Source organism: Oryzias latipes, chromosome 5, assembly GCF_053564925.1.
Source record: "Oryzias latipes strain Hd-rR chromosome 5, Olatipes_Hd-rR_3.1".
NCBI lineage: Eukaryota > Metazoa > Chordata > Actinopteri > Beloniformes > Adrianichthyidae > Oryzias > Oryzias latipes.
In genome coordinates, this window is record NC_136241.1 from 14,149,839 (window position 1) to 14,171,186 (window position 21,348).

The 21,348-nt window shown below is 38.0% G+C and overlaps 1 protein-coding gene across 1 annotated transcript in view; it reads left to right on the top strand.

The window, feature by feature from the left end:
• cdh22 (cadherin 22) overlaps window positions 1-21,348 on the top strand; it is a 219,968-nt gene that overhangs the window by 42,623 nt on the left and 155,997 nt on the right. The window contains exon 2 of the mRNA XM_004068783.5: window positions 8,993-9,071. The gene's annotated coding sequence lies outside the window, so the exon portion shown is untranslated. The remainder of the gene's footprint in view (window positions 1-8,992; window positions 9,072-21,348) is intronic.

Below are 21,348 nucleotides of genomic sequence, written 5' to 3' on the forward strand. Positions count from 1 at the left end.
ATACGTGGATACATTGTTACATCTTAAGGCTCTTGATTTCCTTTGACTCTTTTCCAAAAACTCATCCTAAGTCACGACTGCACTTACAGGTGGATCTGGACTGTCTGCTGGTGAAAAATGGGCAAATCTGTGCGAGGCACGCAGGAAAGTGCTGTTCAAGTAAAAAGTGCCCGCTCTTTGCATGCAATGACGAAATTAGACAATCAGAGCACATTTTGTGGGGGCATCCTATTGTCTTCCTCCGTGCAATTACTTTCACATTCACACTCCGTGTATGAAGCATTAATTCTATAAGGAGCCAGTAAGGAGCCAGTACTCGCACTTTAAGTGCCATGTCACACAGCCACTGCGTATAGTTTGCAAATTTTTTGGTCACGTATGAAATATGTGAAACGTGCGTTATACCTGATTCATAAGTGTTTCTTGGGTTCGTCATTTGTCGATGTGTATTTTACATAGCTCATATGCAGTTATTACGTAAATCTCACACAATTGTGAGTGATTTTTGTGACATGCATACACAAATTTGTGGCTTTCCATGGCCGTCCCAGGTATGTCTAACAGACTTTTCACACGTGTTGTTACATTCAAAGTATGAAATGTACGTACAAATCATCAATAAATTGCATATAAACAGCACAATAATCACACACGGTTCATGTTCTAAGTTAATTTAATGTTCTTTGTGTGGTTTATATGGTTTATTTGTGATACATCAATATTTCAAGTAAAGATCACAACTTTTCTAACGTTTTCCATGAATATTCACGTATGACCAATTTTTCCTCCGTGCAATATGCGCAACATGTACGTCGTGGCATGTAAGTTATGAAATAGTCTGTGTAGGAAGACGTTTTCAACAAAGCTCTGTGACTGGCAGGGCTCAATGTCAGACAGAATGAAGAAGAATTTTTGGCATTTAAAGGTAATGCTGTGTTGTTCTTAGCCGGTGTTTGTCTGCATTAGTGTTTGTCTTGGACCACACAGACTGACTTGTGCTGACTGCCATCATGGGGCACAGCTGATAGTCTCCTTTGCACAGAGCTTTAAGGGTTCCTAGCAGGAAGGGGAAATCAATATTGTCAATAGGGTGAGCATTAGGATGGCCAAGTGCTTTTAAAAGCCTCATTGTCATTCAACCATTTTTGGAAAGCTGTTTGCGGGCCATTCTTTCTGCTGCGTTCAATTTTCAGAAGACTGAGGAAGATGGACAGCTGTGCAGACACTGAGACAAAAATCGAAGGAGAAGGGGGAAAAAAGAGGAAGCCCACAGACAATAAAACTGGACGTCAATTTCTGACATGTCATCTGTTCCACAGCCATCAACAGAGGCTTTGAAGATGTTTATTTATTTCAAACCAGAGTTGTTTTGCCAAAATGGGCAAACTGGTATTTATTTCTGTCTGCTCCGGATTCACAACGATTTGTATAAAGTAACAGTTTTAAGCTTAATTTCTTAGTAAATGTCCTCCATCATGAGAAAAATTCTACAAGAACATGTTAAAAACAACCAAAAACCCAATTTTCATTGGAGTGGGTCTTTAAGGAGGGTGGCTTTCAGCGTTTTTAACCATAGCTTTTTTTCAGTATTACGATTAATGAGACTATCAGACTGTTTTTCTCCCGTGGTGGTTGAGTTTCTATTATCCAGTGTGGATTAGGCCCTACTTCTGCATCACTTTCAATTTCAGAATGACCAAAGCTCATTTCACAACTTATTTAGTGGAGTAATGCTAGTTCTGCTGTTGTGTAGATGTCAGAGAAAGTGAATTATATGAAACAATCCTCTGGGTCTGTATGGCCTGAAACTGTGCACTGACATGAAATCAGAGATAAGGTGTGCAGAGCTGTCTTGTACAACTGTATCTCTGTGATTGCAGGAGACAGCAGTGAAAGCTTAGTGATATGAAGCGAGTCCAGCAGTGATGAACACGCAGCATCAAACTGCAGCAGGCTGGACTGTAAACTTGCTATGCTCAGGGTGTTTCATCAAGGCTCTGTCAAACATTGTCAGAATGTTTTCCTACATTTATTGGTTACAATGAATCTGCACCACAAAAATGCTTTGAAATTGCTTAATATGTGTAAATATTTGTGTACATAAACACATTCTGTTATTTTTCGTTTATTTCTGAGGGTGAAAGAAATATGTGTTGTTGCCCCTTTTTTTATTTAGCTAATTTAATGCAAAGTTGTTTAATTGTAAAACTGGACATGTTACTGTCTTCATTTTGTGGATTGTTTAATTGGTGACTGTGTAGTACATCACTTTGAGTTGATTTAATAAACCATGCAAACCAAACACACCAATACTGTATGTCAAATCCAGTGTCTTTCTGTCAGAAGGGGAACCACAGCATAAGAGATTATGATTTGCTAAGGCTGTGACGTTTCATGGTAGCCAATCAGAGCCAAGGTTGTTTTACAGTCATCCTACACACAAACTGGTTGAGGAAGTTGTAAAAACCACAAGTCTAGAGTGACCCGATGGAAAGTTGGAGATATTAAGCACTACTTAAAAATCCTTGAGGTCAAAGGCAAGAACAGAGACATAAAGTGGACATTATGTCCAGGGGGGAGAATTTGTCGACCTCCAGAAAAAAAAGTATGAATGTTTACCTAACCAAATGTCTGATATCGTAAATTAGATTTGTTTATTTGAAAGGTTAAACACACTTTATGGTTTTTAAATTGCATTTAATTTCATTTTTAAATATAATTAAATATTTACTTTGTAAAAAAAACAAGCTTATACTATCTAATAAATATTAAAGGTAATCTACATGTTTATTTTACTTTTTTCAGTTGACTTTGGTAAAATTGATTAGAAAAGTACAAATTTTTATGTGATAGCAACTTTATAATAATGCAAATAGTTACTGTTCCTGTTATTTAGTTACTTTTGTTATGGAATCATTAAGTTATTGAATCAGTTACTTTCAAGATTCAGTAGTGAGAAAGTAACTTTCCTAACACTGCTGTTACATAATCTACTGTCTTCAAACTTTATTTTTACTTTATTAACTCTGTAAAGTTCAGTTTGAATTGACATGCAGACTTCCAGAAAGGTTAATTACCCACCAACTGTCAATTATTAGTAGTTTGATTAGTTGGGATCATTGACTGTTTATGAGAACTGGACTGAATAGCCTCCTCCCCCCCTAGTGTTCCAAATAGGAAGTACCCTCCGGACCCAGAAAGTCAAAATCGTGTAGGTTTCAAATGAGAAATAAACAGCTATTATCATTTTTAATGAAAATTTTTGCTGTAGTGCTAGTTGGATGCCTTAACAAAAGTAGGTGGCCTAGCGTTGATTGTCCAAAGCGTTTGACAAATTCTTCCGAGCCCGCGTACAGTGGAAGAGGTGTTTAACATGCTCACTTCTGATTACCATAGAAATGAAGATCCAGACAGACACAGACCAATTACGGCTAACTGAGGAAGTCTGGTTCCAACATGGTGATGGCCGTATCGCAGAAAAATGGCGACTGAATTGACTTCATTTGGTTGGAACCGGAAGGAAGGATGTCACACTCACTCCGTCCAGTTCACTTATATAGTCAATGGTTGAGAGTGACATAGCATCAAGAGATGGACTACATCTGAGGAAACGTTTTGCTTTGTTGGAAACGTATGATGAACAGTTTCTCGGTACAGCCAAATGTAGGAATGAATTTGGCTTTTCTCTTTGCTTTTCTTGTCTTTCTCTGTTGTTTGAACACGCCTGACTTGTTGGCTTCCTCAATCCATGACTTCCAGCTCTCATTGGAGTGATTTGTGGCTGAATGTGATTAAACTTGGATATGAATCAGTACCTCCAACTGAGACAAATGTTAGTTGAAAACAGAGTGAAAGTCCGCTATGGGTTAGAAAGGAGTCACTTCCCTGGGTGGAGGAGTTTAAGGATTGTTCACAAGTTCACAAGTTAGGAAATGATTGAGTATAAGATTGACCGGATTCTTTCATTGTAGTGAAAACTTGAGCTGAGTCAGAAGACAAAGATTCCAAAATATCAAGCAATCTATGTGCCTACCCTCACCCACAGTCACGAGTTACTGTATGTCTATGCAGACTCAGGCTATGGAAATCAGATCCGTCTGGGTCTCTCTTAGAGGCAGGGAACAAAGCTAAGTCATTTGTTTGGAGTCAAATAAATGATTTGTAGAGAAGGAATTACTTGCACGCAGCAAACCTAGATGGACATTCACCTGTACAGTTTGAAAGTCAGTGCAAAAAATTAGCAAATATAAACTTCTGCATTGTAAAAAAAAAAACACACTAATAGCAAACTTCAAACCCCTAAAGCTTGTGAGTTTTGCAACTCAAAGTGTCACTTGTTCAAAAAATAAAAGGTGGAAGGAAAGTGGGAATAAGAAAAGGGTAAAATAAAAGAGAAGAGAAGAGAAGAGGAGGGACCAGAAAAGACAGTCGTGAGAGGAGGTGCTGGGCCTCGGGGATTCCTGTGTGTTTATCCTCTTCTGCAGAAGGCTTCTGAAGCACTACCTCAAGAAAAGACTTAAAAGCAGGGTGGCTGCTGCTCTGCGCTGATCTGTTAATACCAACCGATACTGAAGGCTCCACCACGCTACTCAGAAGGTGGAGCTGCACAGTCTAAGTGTGTGTTTTTCCATGTGTTCAAGGATCATATCATATTTTAGCAGACGATTTTCCTTCCCCAGTCTTGGCTTTTCCTGTTTTACCTGGAGATGTGAAGTTACCAAAGTGATTAAAAGATTAGATTGGGCCATCGTGTGTCAATATTGTCACCTCAAGGGTGGGGCTTAGAGGTGGGAGGAGTATCTGCACACTATCCTCTTTTTGTGAAGATGCTGTATAAATAGCCTTGCCCCTCCTGGGAATCTGTGTAAAACGCCCCCAGATGCTCAGAATGCAGCAAAAATATACACACTGGGAGGCGGAAAATCTGCATAGGATTTAGGATGGTGCTTCTCAGAGGACCGTGTCATTTGCTCTCAGGGGGTCCTTATGATTAACTCTACGACTGTAATGGGAGGTAATGACGTAATGATGTGAGAAACTAGACATTTATATATCTAGGTGGCCTCTTTTAAATGTTAACCACTGCTTTAATGCTGATGTGATGATTTTTGACAATACCCATAGTCTCACCCATTGTCATTTTAACCCATTACAGTCCCACTCCAACTATGTTTTTATCAATTGTATTATTTCTCCCAGTGGCTTATTTATGAGGATTATGCTGTTTCTGGCCAAAATCAGAAATTCTGTCATTTTTCTTGGACAGTTTTTGCAGAGTGACCTGAGTTGTAGACGGGACAGTATTTATGGAAGTATTACTTAAATTTTACTCAGTTTCGCGTGATTTTTGCGAGATGCATTTAATTTGTGGCTTTCCACATATGTCTAGCGAACTTTTCATACATGTTACACAGATGTATACCTTTTAGATCACATATACGATGCACATAACACTAATGAAATGCACAGAAATAGTGCAACAATCCCACACTGCACATGTTCTACGCTGATTTACATGTCTTTTGTGTGGTTTATTTGCATTTCTTCCGTGGTTTTAACATGTTTTTTTTTTTACTTTATTCATCCCACAATGGGAAATTCTTCTCCGCATTTAACCTATTCCCTGGGGGAGCGGTGAGCTGCAGCTGAACCGCACTCGGGAGGCAGTAGCATTGAGGGTCTTGCCCAAGGACCCCCACTGGGTGATGTTAATTGATTCCTCCGGGAATTGAACACTGGATTCCTGCGTGGCAGCCCTTTACCCTTTACCCTTTACCTTACCAACTTACCACATTTTATGAAAAGACCACAAATTCTATCACTTTTTCCACATCTATGCAGGTTTGACCCATCCATACGTGCAATATGTGCAAAATGTTCATAGTGGCTGTGTGACATGACCTTAACCTTTCACCTTGTCTGTGCAAAAATGATGTAAACAACGAAAATACTGACTACACGGATTAAAAATAAAATTAATAGAGACCTGGGAAGTAGATCACATTTTTTGATCAATATTATCTCAAGGCTGAGGTGTTTTGGCCAAGGCCCAGTTGAGACAATCTGCAATGTCATTGAGTAAAGTCACAAACACATGCTAAGACAAAGTGATGAGTTTTTTATTTGTATATTCATCTCAGGTCCTAGACTGAAGACATTTTTCTAAGGAGAGGTTTTGTCTTGATGCACAAACTCCAAATGGTTTAATCAAACGAGTTTGTACACATCAGAATGTCCTTGGATCGCCTTACTGACCTCTCCATGCTTCTGATGGGAGGCTGCTGTGACTAATATGCTGCCCAGTGATATGCAGACCGACATAAGCAATACCGAGAGTCGAGACATCACACTTGAGTGCGACTGAGTGCAGTTTACTTTTGTTTAAATAAAATTTATGTCAGGTTGAATGCCTCTTCTACACTTGCTAGGCTTGTAATCTTCAATAACAGCCTTTCAGAATGACATGGTAAATCATGCATGCCATATTGGCTAAGATACACTGTAATGACAGCGTAAACATCACATACTTCACCATGGTATAGGATTTTTTTTTGTGTGCAAAATACAAGTGCGGTTTGCTATTTTTAAGTTGTCAAGCTTAAAATATTTTGTAAATGAAGAAGTTCAAATGGTAAGACAATTTCCTATGTACTTTCCTATGCACTGCACTACTTTTAAAGCATTCAGATTAGGCCATTTTTAGCCAAAATTTTAAAAACCTGTGTCTTGGGCAGGGGTGTAGTAGTGAGTGAAGTGGTTCTGATGCTGAGTGCTGTGGAGGTATGTCGGCTACCTCTGACCCTCTGACTACAACCGGACACAAAGCTGCTAATTCACATGCAGGTTGACTATGGAAGCCCCGAGTCATTGAGCTTGTCCACTTGTCTGGTGAGAAAAAATGGTGTCAAAAACCAAAGAGCACATGGATGTGATGTAGCTCCTCTGCTTCTCCAGGTGGTAAAGTGCACTGAGTGCTGCGGCCACAGTGTCGTCTGTGGATCTGAAGCTAGATAGCAGGATTGATGTATTGTGACTCCAGAACAGTATTTTATTAAAGGTGATATGCCCACGCGATAATGCAGGTTAACGCCTTAGATAACACCAGCGTCTATCAGTTTACTTTTGGAAGTACAAAAACAGAACATTTAGTACACAAAACAGGCCTTTTACAAGGACTCAGTGAGGAAGGAGAAGGGATATGGCCTGCTTGCCAAATGCTGTAGATGAACCAGGAGAATTGGACAATCCACTCAACACGGGTGCTTCCGGGAGTCGAGTTGAGGGGGAGACACAGTGGAGACGCAACAGAGTCAATGTAAACTAAGTCATGGGCGTGAGACAGACTCGCCACACAACGCAATGGAGATGCACCACAGACGACGCTCTGGATTATAAGGCGCGCTGTTTTCTGAAAACAATTAAGGATTTTAAGCGCACCTTATAGTGCGGAAAACTCATAACTCAGCACCTTAAGGCAGATATCATTTATTATTTCCAATCATTAGTGTTATTGGCTATTTTCCTTGTTTTTTGTGTGGTACTTTTTGAATTTTATTTATAAACTTTAGCCATATTTACATCTATAAAAATAAAAATATTTGTCCATACATGACCTGGACAGCACACACACTAGATGAAGCTTTAAATAGTTTTCTAAATTCTGGAGGTTGTTGTTGCACTCAGAAGAGTTGACTTATAATGCGGACAAGGAAACCCTTTGTTATACAAGAGATAAGGATAAAGTTTTATGTGATTAGACAGAAGTTAGGTGGTAATTAGCAGTCAAAGCAGCTCTGGAACCTCAGGGGAACCCTGACATTTCTGTGTTTGTGTTTTGGACCCTGCTGATTGGGTTGCGTCAGGTAATTAAGTGAGGATTGGAGACTGCGCCTCTCCCACTGCATTATTCTTTCGAAAGCATCCTCCATCACTCTCAGCTTTGTACCAAGTATCATCATAGCAGTCTACGACCTTTTTTAATTTATATTTTTATACTGGTATCTGCTTAAAAAGTCCAAAAGGTTAAAATTTGTTGTTGGTTTTTTACTTCTGCTTTTCATCCTTTTTTTTTTAAAATCTTGTCCACAACTTTCATTTTTTTGTTTTTAATGTTCCATTAGTAAATTGTCTCCTTCCTCCATTTGTCCCTAAACTCATCTATTAAAAGTCTGACTGGGGAATGCCATAACAAAGAAATTCACTTGAGGGCATGTTATACTTTGATGAGATAAAAAAAAGTGGCAACAAACAGAGGAAAGAGAATTTCTGGATGACACTGAGGAGACAACCTGAAGGACTTTAGAGCAATTATTCACAAAAGCTATTCCAGCTGGTTTGTGGACAACAAGCATGTTATTTGCATGTAGAGTTGATGGTTTAAGCAACCCAGCTTCCAATCACTAAAAAAAAAGGAAAAAAAAAGAGGAGAATAAGCAGTGAGTTGACAAACATAGGGGATTATTTCTTAAGCTGTTATCCACTTTCATGCATGCATTGCTATGTAGGATTCTGCTGCATCCACACCCTATTGATAGAGCTACAAATAAAACTTAACATGATCAGGGCTTTAGAAACATTTTCCAACTTCCTTATTTTGCATGCATACAACATTGGAAAAACGAAAAATTAGAAGGTTGAGTCTGACTCAAAAAAGGGAAAAATATTGATGAGAGCAAAAGAGTCTGGTTGAATAAATGTGTTAATGTGATCCATCGCTATTAAACCCTGGGATTTGACTTATTCAAATGCAAAAGATAAGGGTGTTACATTTGGGATAAATCAAAGTTGATTGGAATAATAAAATAGTTGTGAGCTTAAGTGAAAAGGTCAAAGAATGCGTGTGTGTGGCGGAGGATCCAGGAGTGTGTCTGTGTGTTGGGGAGCATGTGTGAAAGTAAGCATGAGATTGTCATTTTAAAAATTTAACTATAGGAAAAGAATGTAATAACATCTAATAATAACACTGTCCTTTTTTGTGTGTGTTCATTATCAGGCTGTAAAAAGAGACAAATGTGGGGTGCAATGGAACAGCCAAGCCACTGTAGGAAGACCAATCATCTGCCAGCCTCAAAGTAAGTGTGCTAATACCAGACATAGTTGTACTTGGGTAAACCATGCATAATCTTGTGTACAGAATAGACTAAAAAGTAAATATACACAGACATAAAGTTCTGCTCTAATGTGTGTTTGCATGAAGTGATCAAGAAGAACCATATAGTGTTTGTCACAATACACACAAAGACACACTGCAATGTGTTTTTGGTGTTTTTAGACATTTTATATCATACACTATATCACCAAAAGTATTGGCTCACCTGCCTTGCCTCACATATGAACAGAAGTGGCATCCTATTCCTAACCCATAGAGTTCAGTATGATGTCAGTCCACCTTTTGCAGCTACTACAGCTTCAACTCTTCTGGGAAGGCTGTCCATAAGGAGTTTGTTCATAGGACTTTTGGGCCATTCTTCTAAAATTGGATTAGTGAGGTCACACACTGATATTGTTGGAGAAGGCCTGGCTTTCAGTCTCCGAACTAATTTATCCCAAAGGTGTTATATGGGGTTCAGGTCAGGACTCTGTTCAGGCCAGTCGAGTTAATCCACACCAGACTATGTCGTTCATGTCTTTATGGACCTTGCTTTGTGCACTGGTGCACAATCATGTTGGAAGGACCCTGTTTCAAACTGTTCCTACAAGGTTGGGAGCATGGAATTGTCCAAAATGTTTTGGTATCCTGAAGCATTCAGAGTTCCTTTCACTGGAACTAAGGGGCCAAGATCAAGTCCTGAAAAGAACCCCACACCATAATTCCTCCTGCACCAAATTTTACACTTGGACCAATGCTGTCCCAAATGTACCGTTCTCCTGGCAACCTCCAAACCCGGACCCGTCCATCAGATTGTCAGATATAATAGTGTGATCCATCACTCCTGAGCGTCTCCACTGCTCTAGAGTCCAGTGGCGGTGTGGTTTACACCACTGCATCTGACACTTGGTGACATGTGGCTTGGATGCAGCTGCTCGGCCATGGAAACCCATTCCATTCAGCTCTCTGCGTACTGTACTTGGGCTAATCTGAAGGTCACATGAAATTTGAAGCTCTGCAGCAATTGAATGTGCAGAAGGTCTGCGATCTCTTTGGTGGTCTGCCACTTGGTGGCTGAGTTGCTGTTGTTCCCAAAGTCTTCCATTTTGGTTATGATAGAGCTGACAGTTGATTGTGGGATATTTAGGAACGAGGAAATTTCACAACTGGATTTGTTGCACAGGTAGCATCCTAAGACAGTTCCACACTGGAATTCACTGAGCTTCTGAGAGCTTCCCATTCTTTCACAAATGTTTGTCTGCATGAGTGATTGATTTTTATACACCTCTGGGCGGGCCAAGTGATGAGGACACCTCATTGTGATTATTTGGATGGGCAAGTGAATACATTTGGGAATGTAATGCATTAAAACACAAACAAACAAAAACAGGAAATACTCCAAGGATGTTGATTTTTGTACATGTTCTGCAGAAATTCACTTCAGCCTTTAGTAGTCTCAGTGCACCATAATTTCTTTCAATTTATTGTATTTATTTATAGTCAGATGAGTGACACACACAAATGACAAGCGCAATAAATATAAGATATTTTATTGAATTATCAACACATAATTTGCTCTGATTCTTAATCTGTGAATAAATTAAGAATAGTGCTTTGAAACTCATGAAATCATCAATCCAGCTGATTTTCTCCATCCGTGACCATCAACTTAGTGTGGAGAATCATTGCAGAAGACCATGATTTGCTGTACGCTGCAGCCTCTTGTATCCTGTCTTCATCTGGTGTGCATCATGACGTCCAATGGGTTCAGCTAGATGTTGAAAATATGGGCCGACAACTTGTTCTGATACAGCTGACTGCTGTCACAGAAATGCAGAATTGTCTTTGCTAACCTCTTTCGCTGTTGCTGCTCCTCACAGCCTCTCCACAGGGTGGAGTCTTGCAAAAACTGAGGAGGTTCGTAGCTGTGAGCTTGTTGTACAGTCGACAGTCAGTATTGGAATGAGCAGCAGTGATCGGCTGCAGCTGTTGACAGCGAGAGGTGATCCGCGCTTCAGCGGGAACAGAACTGTTTGAATGGGAGGCGGTGTTGATGGCGATTAGAGCACCAGATTGTGAGCTAAATGACAGTGATTGCCAGAGAACAGCGGTGATATTTTTTTTATATTAATAATATTTTATATTATATTAATAAAATTAATAAAGCTTTCTGCTTTGGTTTGTATTTAACCTGTTTTCAGGATTTCAATTGACTGGAGCCTTTTGTATCATCTTTTGTGTTGTTCTTTCATCATAAACATTGAACATTTTTTTTAATGTTTTTAAATAAAAACCTTATAAAATGTATGTTTGGTGTTAGAAATGATGTTAAAGTTTTTGTACTTTCAAAATTTAACTTATGTTATATATGGAAGAAAAAAAATGGCGGCCAAAGTTTTCGCATGGGCACTCCTCCTCAAATCTAAAATAAAGTGTTTATTTGGAAAATAGAAGTTTTAATTTTAAAACATGGACCTGCTTCCTGGTACTCTGTCTTTTTCTCTGCAAAGCTGACACATCAACAAACTGGAAATATATATATATATTATATACGTATATATACGGTATATATATATACGGTGTATATATATATATATATATATATATATATATATATATATATATATATATATATATATATATATATATATATATATATATATATATATATATATATATATATAGTATATTTTATATAGTATATTTTTTTAAGTCAGCACTCCCAAATGCGGAAAACCAACATGCATGTGTTCTCAGCATAGCCCTAAATTGTTCACCTTTAGTACTACAAAACTGTTGTCAGTTATAAATATCTTTCCACATTTTTATCATTTTAAAGTCTGAAATGTTTGTGCTTTTTCAGTAAGAGAGCCTTTTGGCCCTACTTTATAAAATGCTACTTAGTTCAGTGTGCTGGGTGTATCATAGTGCAGACCTAGGGCTATCTGTGGGGAAGCTGGAACTGCTCCCCGATGGCTCTAGGCCAGGAAAAAATGTTTTTTTTTCTTCTTATAATTTGCATGGAATATCTTGAGCTTTTTTGGTAGCATCCAAACGCTTCCCTCGCACTATAAAGGCTAAGGACAAAAAAGAGGTTTAAAAATATTTACCATGTGCCTTGTGGCCTTTTAGGCAAACAGTATTTCTACTGTTATCAGAAAGCTCTCTTATTCTTCCTTAGTAATAAAGCACCTCCAAATGAACGGCACTATTATATGCTGCCATATTTCATAGATCATTCCTGGGATGAGTCTTTTTTTTAAAATCTTTTCACCACTGCAGAAATCCATAAGTTAAAGCTCCACATTCATATGTTAAATGTAAATAACTGTCGAATTAAAACACAATTCTGCACAAATTAATACTTTTTGCACAACTTTGGAACAAAATATGAAAATAACCTTTAGTTTTCTTTCTTTCGATAATGTAATAATAATAATAATCGGCATTTATTTACTACAACTATTTACAATAATAATAACTTATTTTGACATCAAAATGAGGTAGAAATAGAATCCCAGACAGTGTAACATCATTTTTAAATGATGAATTTAGCTCAAAAAAAGATATTGATTTAAAAAAAAAAGAGCTGAAAGAAGAAAAAAAAAGAATCCACAAACCTTCCTCAGTTCTGTTTTACAGATGAAATGCTATACTGTGGGTACGAGCTTGCACTCAAATTTGTTGAATAGAATTTTTTTTTTTCCCTGCGTTTTGTTTTCCCGCCCCATAAGGGATATGCAGTTTAGAAAAGATGAAGTAGCAAAAAAGTATGTCACTGGTACCAAGCCAGGAGAAGGTATTAGTAGCTTTAAATCCTTCGGCGCTGATCAAACCCAGACTCAGCGCGTGCACTGAGAAACTGGTTCTTTGTGCATGCACTAACACACACCAATACACACACAAACCTCGTGCTTTGATGACAATAACTTGTTACACTTACAGTGACCTTTGTGCTGCACTTTACAGTCCACATGACAGTTGGCTGTCGTTCTACCATCTGTGTAGCTGTACGGAGCTTTAATGCCCCTCTGTTTCTTTTCTTCTGCAGATAACATTTTGACACTCTTACCTACTATTTTTGCTTCTCATAATTTATGCAATTCATTTTCGATTGATATTGATTACCGTGTATTTTAGAGTTATCATTTAAAGAAACAGGACAAGAAACAGGACAAATAAGATTGTCAAGATTTGGATGAACAACTAAGAATTTTAAAAAATTCAGACATGGATGTGCATGTTTAGAATTTTATTCTCCTCCAAAGATTTCTGCAAATCTCCCATTTTTAGCTGAGTGACATTTCAGAATAAAATATGCAACCTTTCAAAACATGTCAGTATTTATCAGTGCAAACACGCACATTCCTTTGCTGATTTCCCCCAGTCAGTGCCTGCGAGCCGTGCCTGTGTAAGTGTGTTAGACTTACTGAGTTCATTTGCTCATGCTTGTGAGCTCACATGCCTCCATATGGCTCATAATCCAAGAGACTGGCACACATCGGAGCACGGGGAGCCGGGGAATTCAGGGCCGTTTGACCACATTCATCAGAGCAAGGAAAGACAGTGAGAAGTCAGTCTTTAGCACATCACACAAAATAAAGCACTATTTTGGCTTTATTCAGCCAACAGCTGCCCTCATCAATGAAGATTCCACTGTGAAGACGATTCTTAGGGGCAATTTTTCACCAGCTTATGAGCAAGGGATTGAATGGTGGGATGTGCACCGTTATGAGACCAGCAGATGTTACACGGGGGAATCCATCTGCAGCACGAGTGACCAAGAGTGAAGGGATTTTAAATTGGCTCTGAAAAATTGGATTCTGACATACACGCAGATGTAAAAATTAGAGGACAAAAAGATTGATGCTGGGAAATTATAATCAGCACTTATTTATCAGCCTTATCATCTTTCTTCAGCCTATTAAGTTGATGACAAAGTCATGAAGCCACTGAATCTTTTTGTTCTTCAGCTCCTTGGGAATTATCATACAGTAATTTTGTCTCACAATTTTGTCTTGACGCCCTGTCACACTGCCACTACAAACATTTTCCACATATGAAATTTTGATTGTTCGTTATTAATGCGTGATTTAATCATTTCCTAAGTGTTTCTTGTTTTCGTCGATGTGCGCAGATGTCAATCGAAGGTTTCAGCTGTCGGGTCTTTACGTGAATTCAGTTTTGAGCTATTATATATTTTTGGTCGGTCTAGAATCACGGAGTTTATGCGTATTTTACACAGCTTACATGCAATTTTAACGTTAATTTAAGGCAATTATGCCGGCTAGGCGCATTTGCATACGTGGAACTGTCGGTCCACGTATTGTTTAACATACTTTTCACACATGTACTACAGATGTATAATTTCTGTATGTATATGTATAACTACAGATGTATATCGCATGTACGGCATACATTTCACATTAAAATGTCATAATTGATGCACAAATCACTAATGAATCACTACTAAACAGCGCAATAATTACCCAGGTTTTATGTTTTCACATTAATTTACGTCTTCTCTGCGTGGTTTAATTGTACTTCTGTGATTTTACCGTGGTTCATTTGTGATACATATATGTAAATTTCACTTTTTCCACGTAATTTAACATATGAACAATTTCCATCTGTGCAATATGGGCAAAGTGTGACACGGCCTTCCAGCTACATACACATCGGGCATGTGTGGTGCATTCAAGGGCACGCTGACTTTTAACGCCCTTTGAGCATCTAGTGTTCACACAGGTCTGTGCATGTACTCACTTGGTGTGACATGTCAAAGCAGATGTATGAAAAACTTGGTGTCACATAATTCCAGCCAGGCACAAACCGCAATTATTCATTTCTCCTTCATGATCACAAAAGGACCACTACCAAATCCGATTCCCTTATGGTCAAAGTTCAGCTGGTTTAACTTCCAGTACGCATTGAATGGCCACACGATTTAAACCAAAAGCCCCAAAACAGACTTAAGAACTTGGGTAACGACACGTAAATGTGAGAGTTTTGATTGCGGAAGCCCAAAAACTCACATATTGACTGTGGTTTCTGGAGCGCACATTTCTGAGCCCGGTGTGAACGTAGCATCAAAGTCAGTTTGAAATTGCATTGAGTACTGTATGCGTTTAAATGATGTTTAAAACATTGTTTTGAGTTGTTTTCTGAAAAATATCAAGTGACATGATCTTTATTGTAGCTCTTAAAATAATGTCAACTTTACTTGTAAGAAAAGAAAATCAAACATAGATAACAATGTTACCCATGTAATAAAAACTTTTTGAGTTTTTTTAACCTAATCATTTAATACATTGACTCTAACTTGCAGCTTCAGATGGCAAATCCTATATAAAAAAAAAAATAACAATAAAAAAAATACTATCTGTTTGGTGCCTAAACCCTGTTATCCATCTCCAGGGATGCTGTGATTGTGTGGCAGATGGAAGAGGTGAGAAGCAACGGCACAACATACAGTAATCATTACAGTGGGCAAACTGCATTTGGCTGTGTATGTGTATATTCTCCCGACTGAAGCGATGGTTGGTCTTTGCGTTGGACGTTTATTGCAGCAGGTGGCGAGCAGTCAATCACACTCTGTGATAAATCCAGCTCCTGTTGTTTATTCAACTTTTATCTTTTAAGAAGTGACAGGCGAGCCTTTTGTTTCTGCCCCTGTAAACAGTGATGCTCGGGGTCGGTTCGCAAAGGGATGGAGGATTGTATATGGTTATAAGGAATTGAAAACAGTATTTTGTTGCACTTGATTTGAAAATTTGTCCTGTTGGCACAGAGCAGCACCACCAACCTTACATTATTGGTGCAACAAAAAGGGTTAGCAATATTGGAGCTATCCCGCCGTACAGTTTAGAGCCAGATGGACGCGGAAAACAACGACATTCATGGATCTAGTGGTCTACATGTGAACGCATCAAAATGCAGTGGAGCGGGAAGCTTATGGCTTGTCCAGTGTACTTTTTACATCATAAATGCACTTTTTTTCAATCAGCATTTTTTTTTATCTGCACCCGATTTACAACAACTTGAATAAAGAAATACTTAGAAATGCAACTTTAATCTTATTTTTATTTATATGTGTCCTAAATCATCAGAAAAATGCCACAAGATGAAGTTAAAAACACCACTTTTATCTGGGAAAGAAAATACACGATGAGGCAACGGCATGATAGATCCATTTTTTTAGACAGCGCTGCACCACATTGTCAGAGTAACAACCAAATCTTCTTTCTTAGCTTGTTTTACACTTTATACTGATTTCTTCGATTAATCTACTGTCCTTAGGCTGTCCTCTGAGATAAAGTTTCCAAGCAAAGACCACTTTGATGTTTCATAAAATTAAATTTCTTTACATTGAGTCTCTTTGAAGAGCGTTTCCTCTTCTGCCTGTCTTTGACTCCTATACCGTGCACGGGCTTTGCGTAAAAGAAAGATCCACAAACATGAGAATTTGGTTAGGCGCCTCAGATGTCGTTTAGTGAACTGAGCAAAAGGTTCTTTGAGCAAGCAAAGGGGTCTTTTAATGAACAGGCGCTTTATTGATCTCTGGAAAGAAAAAGAAAAAACAGTCGTTAATTATGGACGTGTGGGTGTTTAATTGAGGGAGGGAAGGAAGGTTTGCGCTTGGCGTGCTCATGCACAGGCGAGTGCGAGGAGAGTTTGATTGAGTCCCGTGCCACTGGGGGTAAAGGATGGGACGAAAACAATCGCTCAGCTGACGCCTTTGGATATTCCACGCTCCCTCCAGACTCTGCTGTTGCTGCTGCGTCTCCATTTATTTAATTATTTTTATTAAGTGCCACTTGTAATGCTAGCCCATTATTCATGTGTTTCCAAATGAAGACAAAGTGGCTGTATTTACTCTCTTACCCCCTGTGAGTGTTGTGTTGTCATCTCTTGTGTTTTTCCTAGGAATGGAAAATCTGGAGAATGAGTCAACATGACGTGGTCGTGTAACCCACTGTGTTAATGAATGATGACGTGAACTTGTGTGTGTTTAAACAAGTGTACAGCTTTGAGAGCTGTCAATCACAGAGCTGAATAATTGCTTTGAATGTCTGAGTTCCCCCGTCACTGATGACAAGAATCGATTTTATATTAGCAATTTTTGGATTCTGAAAGGATTTCATGTGTGTTTTATTGAATTTTTCACAGCAAAGCACCAAAAGTTACTCTTAGAAACCAGAAAATACCCGATAAAACTTTAAAGAAAACTATTTAAAAGTGTCAAAGTACTTCTGGACTCATGGGAACGTAGAAGCTTAGTGTTATCAAACCCACCTGAAGGCATTACAAAGCAGTGTGAAACATCAGCCGTGACTTGAGCGTTCCATATTTTATCTGTGATGTTTTTATGTTTTCCGTCAGGGACAGCTCTGTGTGATGGCCATGCAGAAGAAAAAAGACCCCCAAACAAGTTCATTGCTTCAGAAAAATCAAAGAAAATGTTCAAGTTTTACAACACTCTGGCCTTTTCCTTATCAGTTTTGGTACACCAATGTTTACAAGCGATATGCTGCACATTTTGAATCGGTTATAAAAATAATTTAAGGCTGTAAAGACTAATCAACTGAATTGATGAATCGATTTTTATTCCTAAAATCCAACTAGATAAATCAATCAGAGGCAAGTTGTTAATCAAATCAACCTTTACCGTTATAAAATCCTTAAAAAATGAAAAAAATGTATTGTATTGATGTTGGACAAAACCATTTGGATTGATCCATGGTAGGCATGGTAGGCTTATTTTATTTTAACGTAAAATACACCGGCAAGTGTATCACAGCAGAAATCAAACATGTGACGGCAGCAAAAAAAGATCAGTCCATCATTCCAGTCCAATGTGTGGAAACAGTGTATTTAACAAAGTCATGTGACCATACAGTGTGGTAGAATGTTCTAATAATGTTCCCTTTGGATTATTTTGATGTGGAAAAACAACAGTGTGCTGAACCTGATGAAGCGAAAATGTGAATGGATTTGACATTCATTCTTATTTACTTGTTTGTTTGTAAACATATTTAATTTGCACTTGATTATGTTGCAAGAAATACAAGGAATCTGGAAAACCTCAGTTGTTCAGTACCAGGTATTTATCTCTGAGTCACACTGGTTGAAGTTTTGGCTGAAGATGTTCTGGATCAATTTTAGGTCAGTGAATGTGATCAGCAGCCACAAATTATGATATGAAATGAATAATTGATTAAATGAATCGTTACACCCCAACCATTTGTGTTAAACTAATCAAATTCATGTTTGCACGCAAACAAAACTTCACACAAATAATTGTACAGATGGGCACAGGGCAGAAAAAAAGGAGCACATTCAGTGCTATCCTCAAAATTCTGGTTGCCCTAAACCAAGGGTCTGCAGCTTTTACTGGTAAAAGAACCATTTGGTCCAGTTTCTTACTGACCAAAACCCATTGAGAGACGCTTTTAGAAAAATTCATGTTTTTTCTGTGGCCATTAAACCATTCATTTATAAAGTATAGCTTTTGAACATTACGATAATTGATTTATAATATCATATATATAATATACTATACTATATAATATAGTATGCTTTCATCATATTATTTTGACAGCAGCACAAACTAATTCCTTTCAAAATAAAATACACTCTAAGTCAAATAATATCCTCCTACTGCAGCAGATTTACTTGAATTAAAAATGTGGTTGACCATCAAATATAAACATGACATCATTGGTGTGGAATCCAATTGCTTTAAAAAGTCTATAGGTTACATGTAAATGCAATTAAATAGTAGACATTGTTGTGCAGCAGAAACGTAAGTGCTTTAGGCTTATTCTAATAATAAAGCACTCTGACAATAGATTTAACATTTTACCATCATTTTGCCCAGTCATCTGACATGTTAATTAATTATTATTTATTTAAAACCTTTAACCTTTTTCTTTAAAGCTAATCAGCCACAATGGAGGGATATGAGCCTCATGTGGTGTTGGAGCATCAGGTTGCAGACCCCTGCCCTAAACCAAATTGCAAACCTAAACGCTTCAACTTAAAAGCATATTTCAGTCGCCCATAATTCCCGTCAGCTTGGGACTTTTTTTTCTCTCCAAGATGTTCAGTTCTTTCTATTTTTTTTTCCTATTTTAAACTAAGACTTCCAGGTCGGTACTTAACTTGACAAAAGTGGTGATGATTGAAGCATCGTTCTGACTGGGATATAAGCAGTAAGCAGCAATCATTTCTATCAGTCACACTGCTCATACATCTGAGAAAGAAAGGATGCATTTAAATGAACAACTGCACAGTGTAATCCCTACAGTAGATGAGTGTGTAAGCTCAGCATGAATGAGATTCTCATTAAAATAGGATTATTTATCTGTGCACCTTCTAAAGAATCAAGGCTGCAGGCTTCATGTCTTTGGGCTGGCAGCAATTACCATACCTATCAAGTGGCTTTTAAATCGCCCGTTCTCTGTCACAAGAATGATGTGCCACGCTATTGCACACTTTTCAGGAGGTGAAAATGCTGCACTCCCTCAGAATAGCTTAATGCAAAGAGTTTCCACAAATTAAAAAAAGACCAATTTTTAAAAGTTAAAAATAAAGCTTTGCCTGTTGACAGAGAAAGTGGTGTTAAGTGGTGGATTTTAAGTTGTTTAAACCTCTCATGTTTGGAATTATAACCACAGTTCAGCTTGGACCTTGTGTAGTATTTAAACATAGGTTTTTCATGCAAATACTAGATAAAGTGTCAGTTGCTTATATGAATGAGCTCATTATAAAATTCTCTTTATTACCCCATTTATTAAAAAAAAAAAAACAGAAACAAAAATGAAAAATAAATGAGTGCAACAGGATGAAACATAACATGCAAGTTTAAAAAAAATAAAACCACTAACCTTGTGACAATTATTTTCGTCCTTGAGAAATAAACATATCTAAAGAAAACAAAGTTGTTTATTAGTCATATATATATATATATATATTTTTTTTTTTTTCAAAATAAAAGTAGCCTTACACATAAAATAAGAGCTCAATGATAAATGACTAAATGCATTAAGTGTATACATTTAACTTAAAATATACTAGCTACAGCTTCAAATTTTATTACACTTCTTTGGAGGGAATGTGGATGTGTGAGGCAATAATAAAAAAGGTAAGGATCCCGTGTGATGAAATTTAAAGCAAATCCCTCACATCCAGAGATGAAAACGTTGGATCTGTCTATGTTGGCTTAGTTGAGCCATACTCTATACTTATAATAATGAAAACAAAAGTTGTCAAAAGTTTCCCCCTGTGTAAAAGTTTGGCTGCTGAGCTATGGAAAAACAAATCCTCCATCAGAGGCAGAACCAGGAACATCTGCTTTAGTGTTTGGGATCAGAGGGGACAGTAGATGAAGGACGTGACAGGGACAAAAAACAAGTTAGCTACTGCGACAAGAGCATGCTTACAAAAGAAGTGAAGAGAGGAAAGTTTGGCTATAAGCAGAGAGATGCAATTCCTGATAGAATGATTCCCAGCTGTCTAGAAAACCAAAGCAAAAGGTTAAACAAAAAAAAATAAAAAAAAAATTCAGCCAAGTAGTTTGCAATCGTATGACAGAAAAAATAGAAGTATAAATCAGACAGAAAATTCAGGTGAAAGATTTGACTAATTTTTTACAGTTTACTTTCATGCGTGTGTTGAAGTGTTTTGCTGCATTCACATTGGCCGCGTGACTTCAGTTTCATGAACGCACATTCAGCTGATGCTGTTCACACCGGACACACAGGTAGCAGCAGAGAAGAGGATTCTTATTCCTGTGTTTTTGTTTTTTTTTTACTGTTTACTAGCGCTAGTCTGCTAATCGAACTGAGACCACATCAAAAGATGGATCCAAGGGCGGTTCCTGGTCCCAGACCAGAGTCCACTTGGGTCTATTCAGACTGAGAATTTGTTCCGGATTATCGGGGGAAACGAACTCTGGTTTCACGTTACGCGAACCAAATGTGTCCAGTCTGCATTTTCCCTACTTTCCCTATATTGTCTGCTACAATGTCACAGCTACAAATGTTAATTTTCTGTTTATTCCTTCAGGGGTCACCAAAGCGAATCACAGGTTATATGGCAGAGATTTTTTACACCAGATGCCCTTCCTGACACAACCTTGGACTGGAGCAGTCTGTCGGTGTGAAGGGCACAGCACTCAGTTGGTTCAGTTCATATTTATGTGGTGGCAGGAGTTTTTCTGTCCAACTAGGACAGTGCTCTTCTTCAGAGGCTCCGCT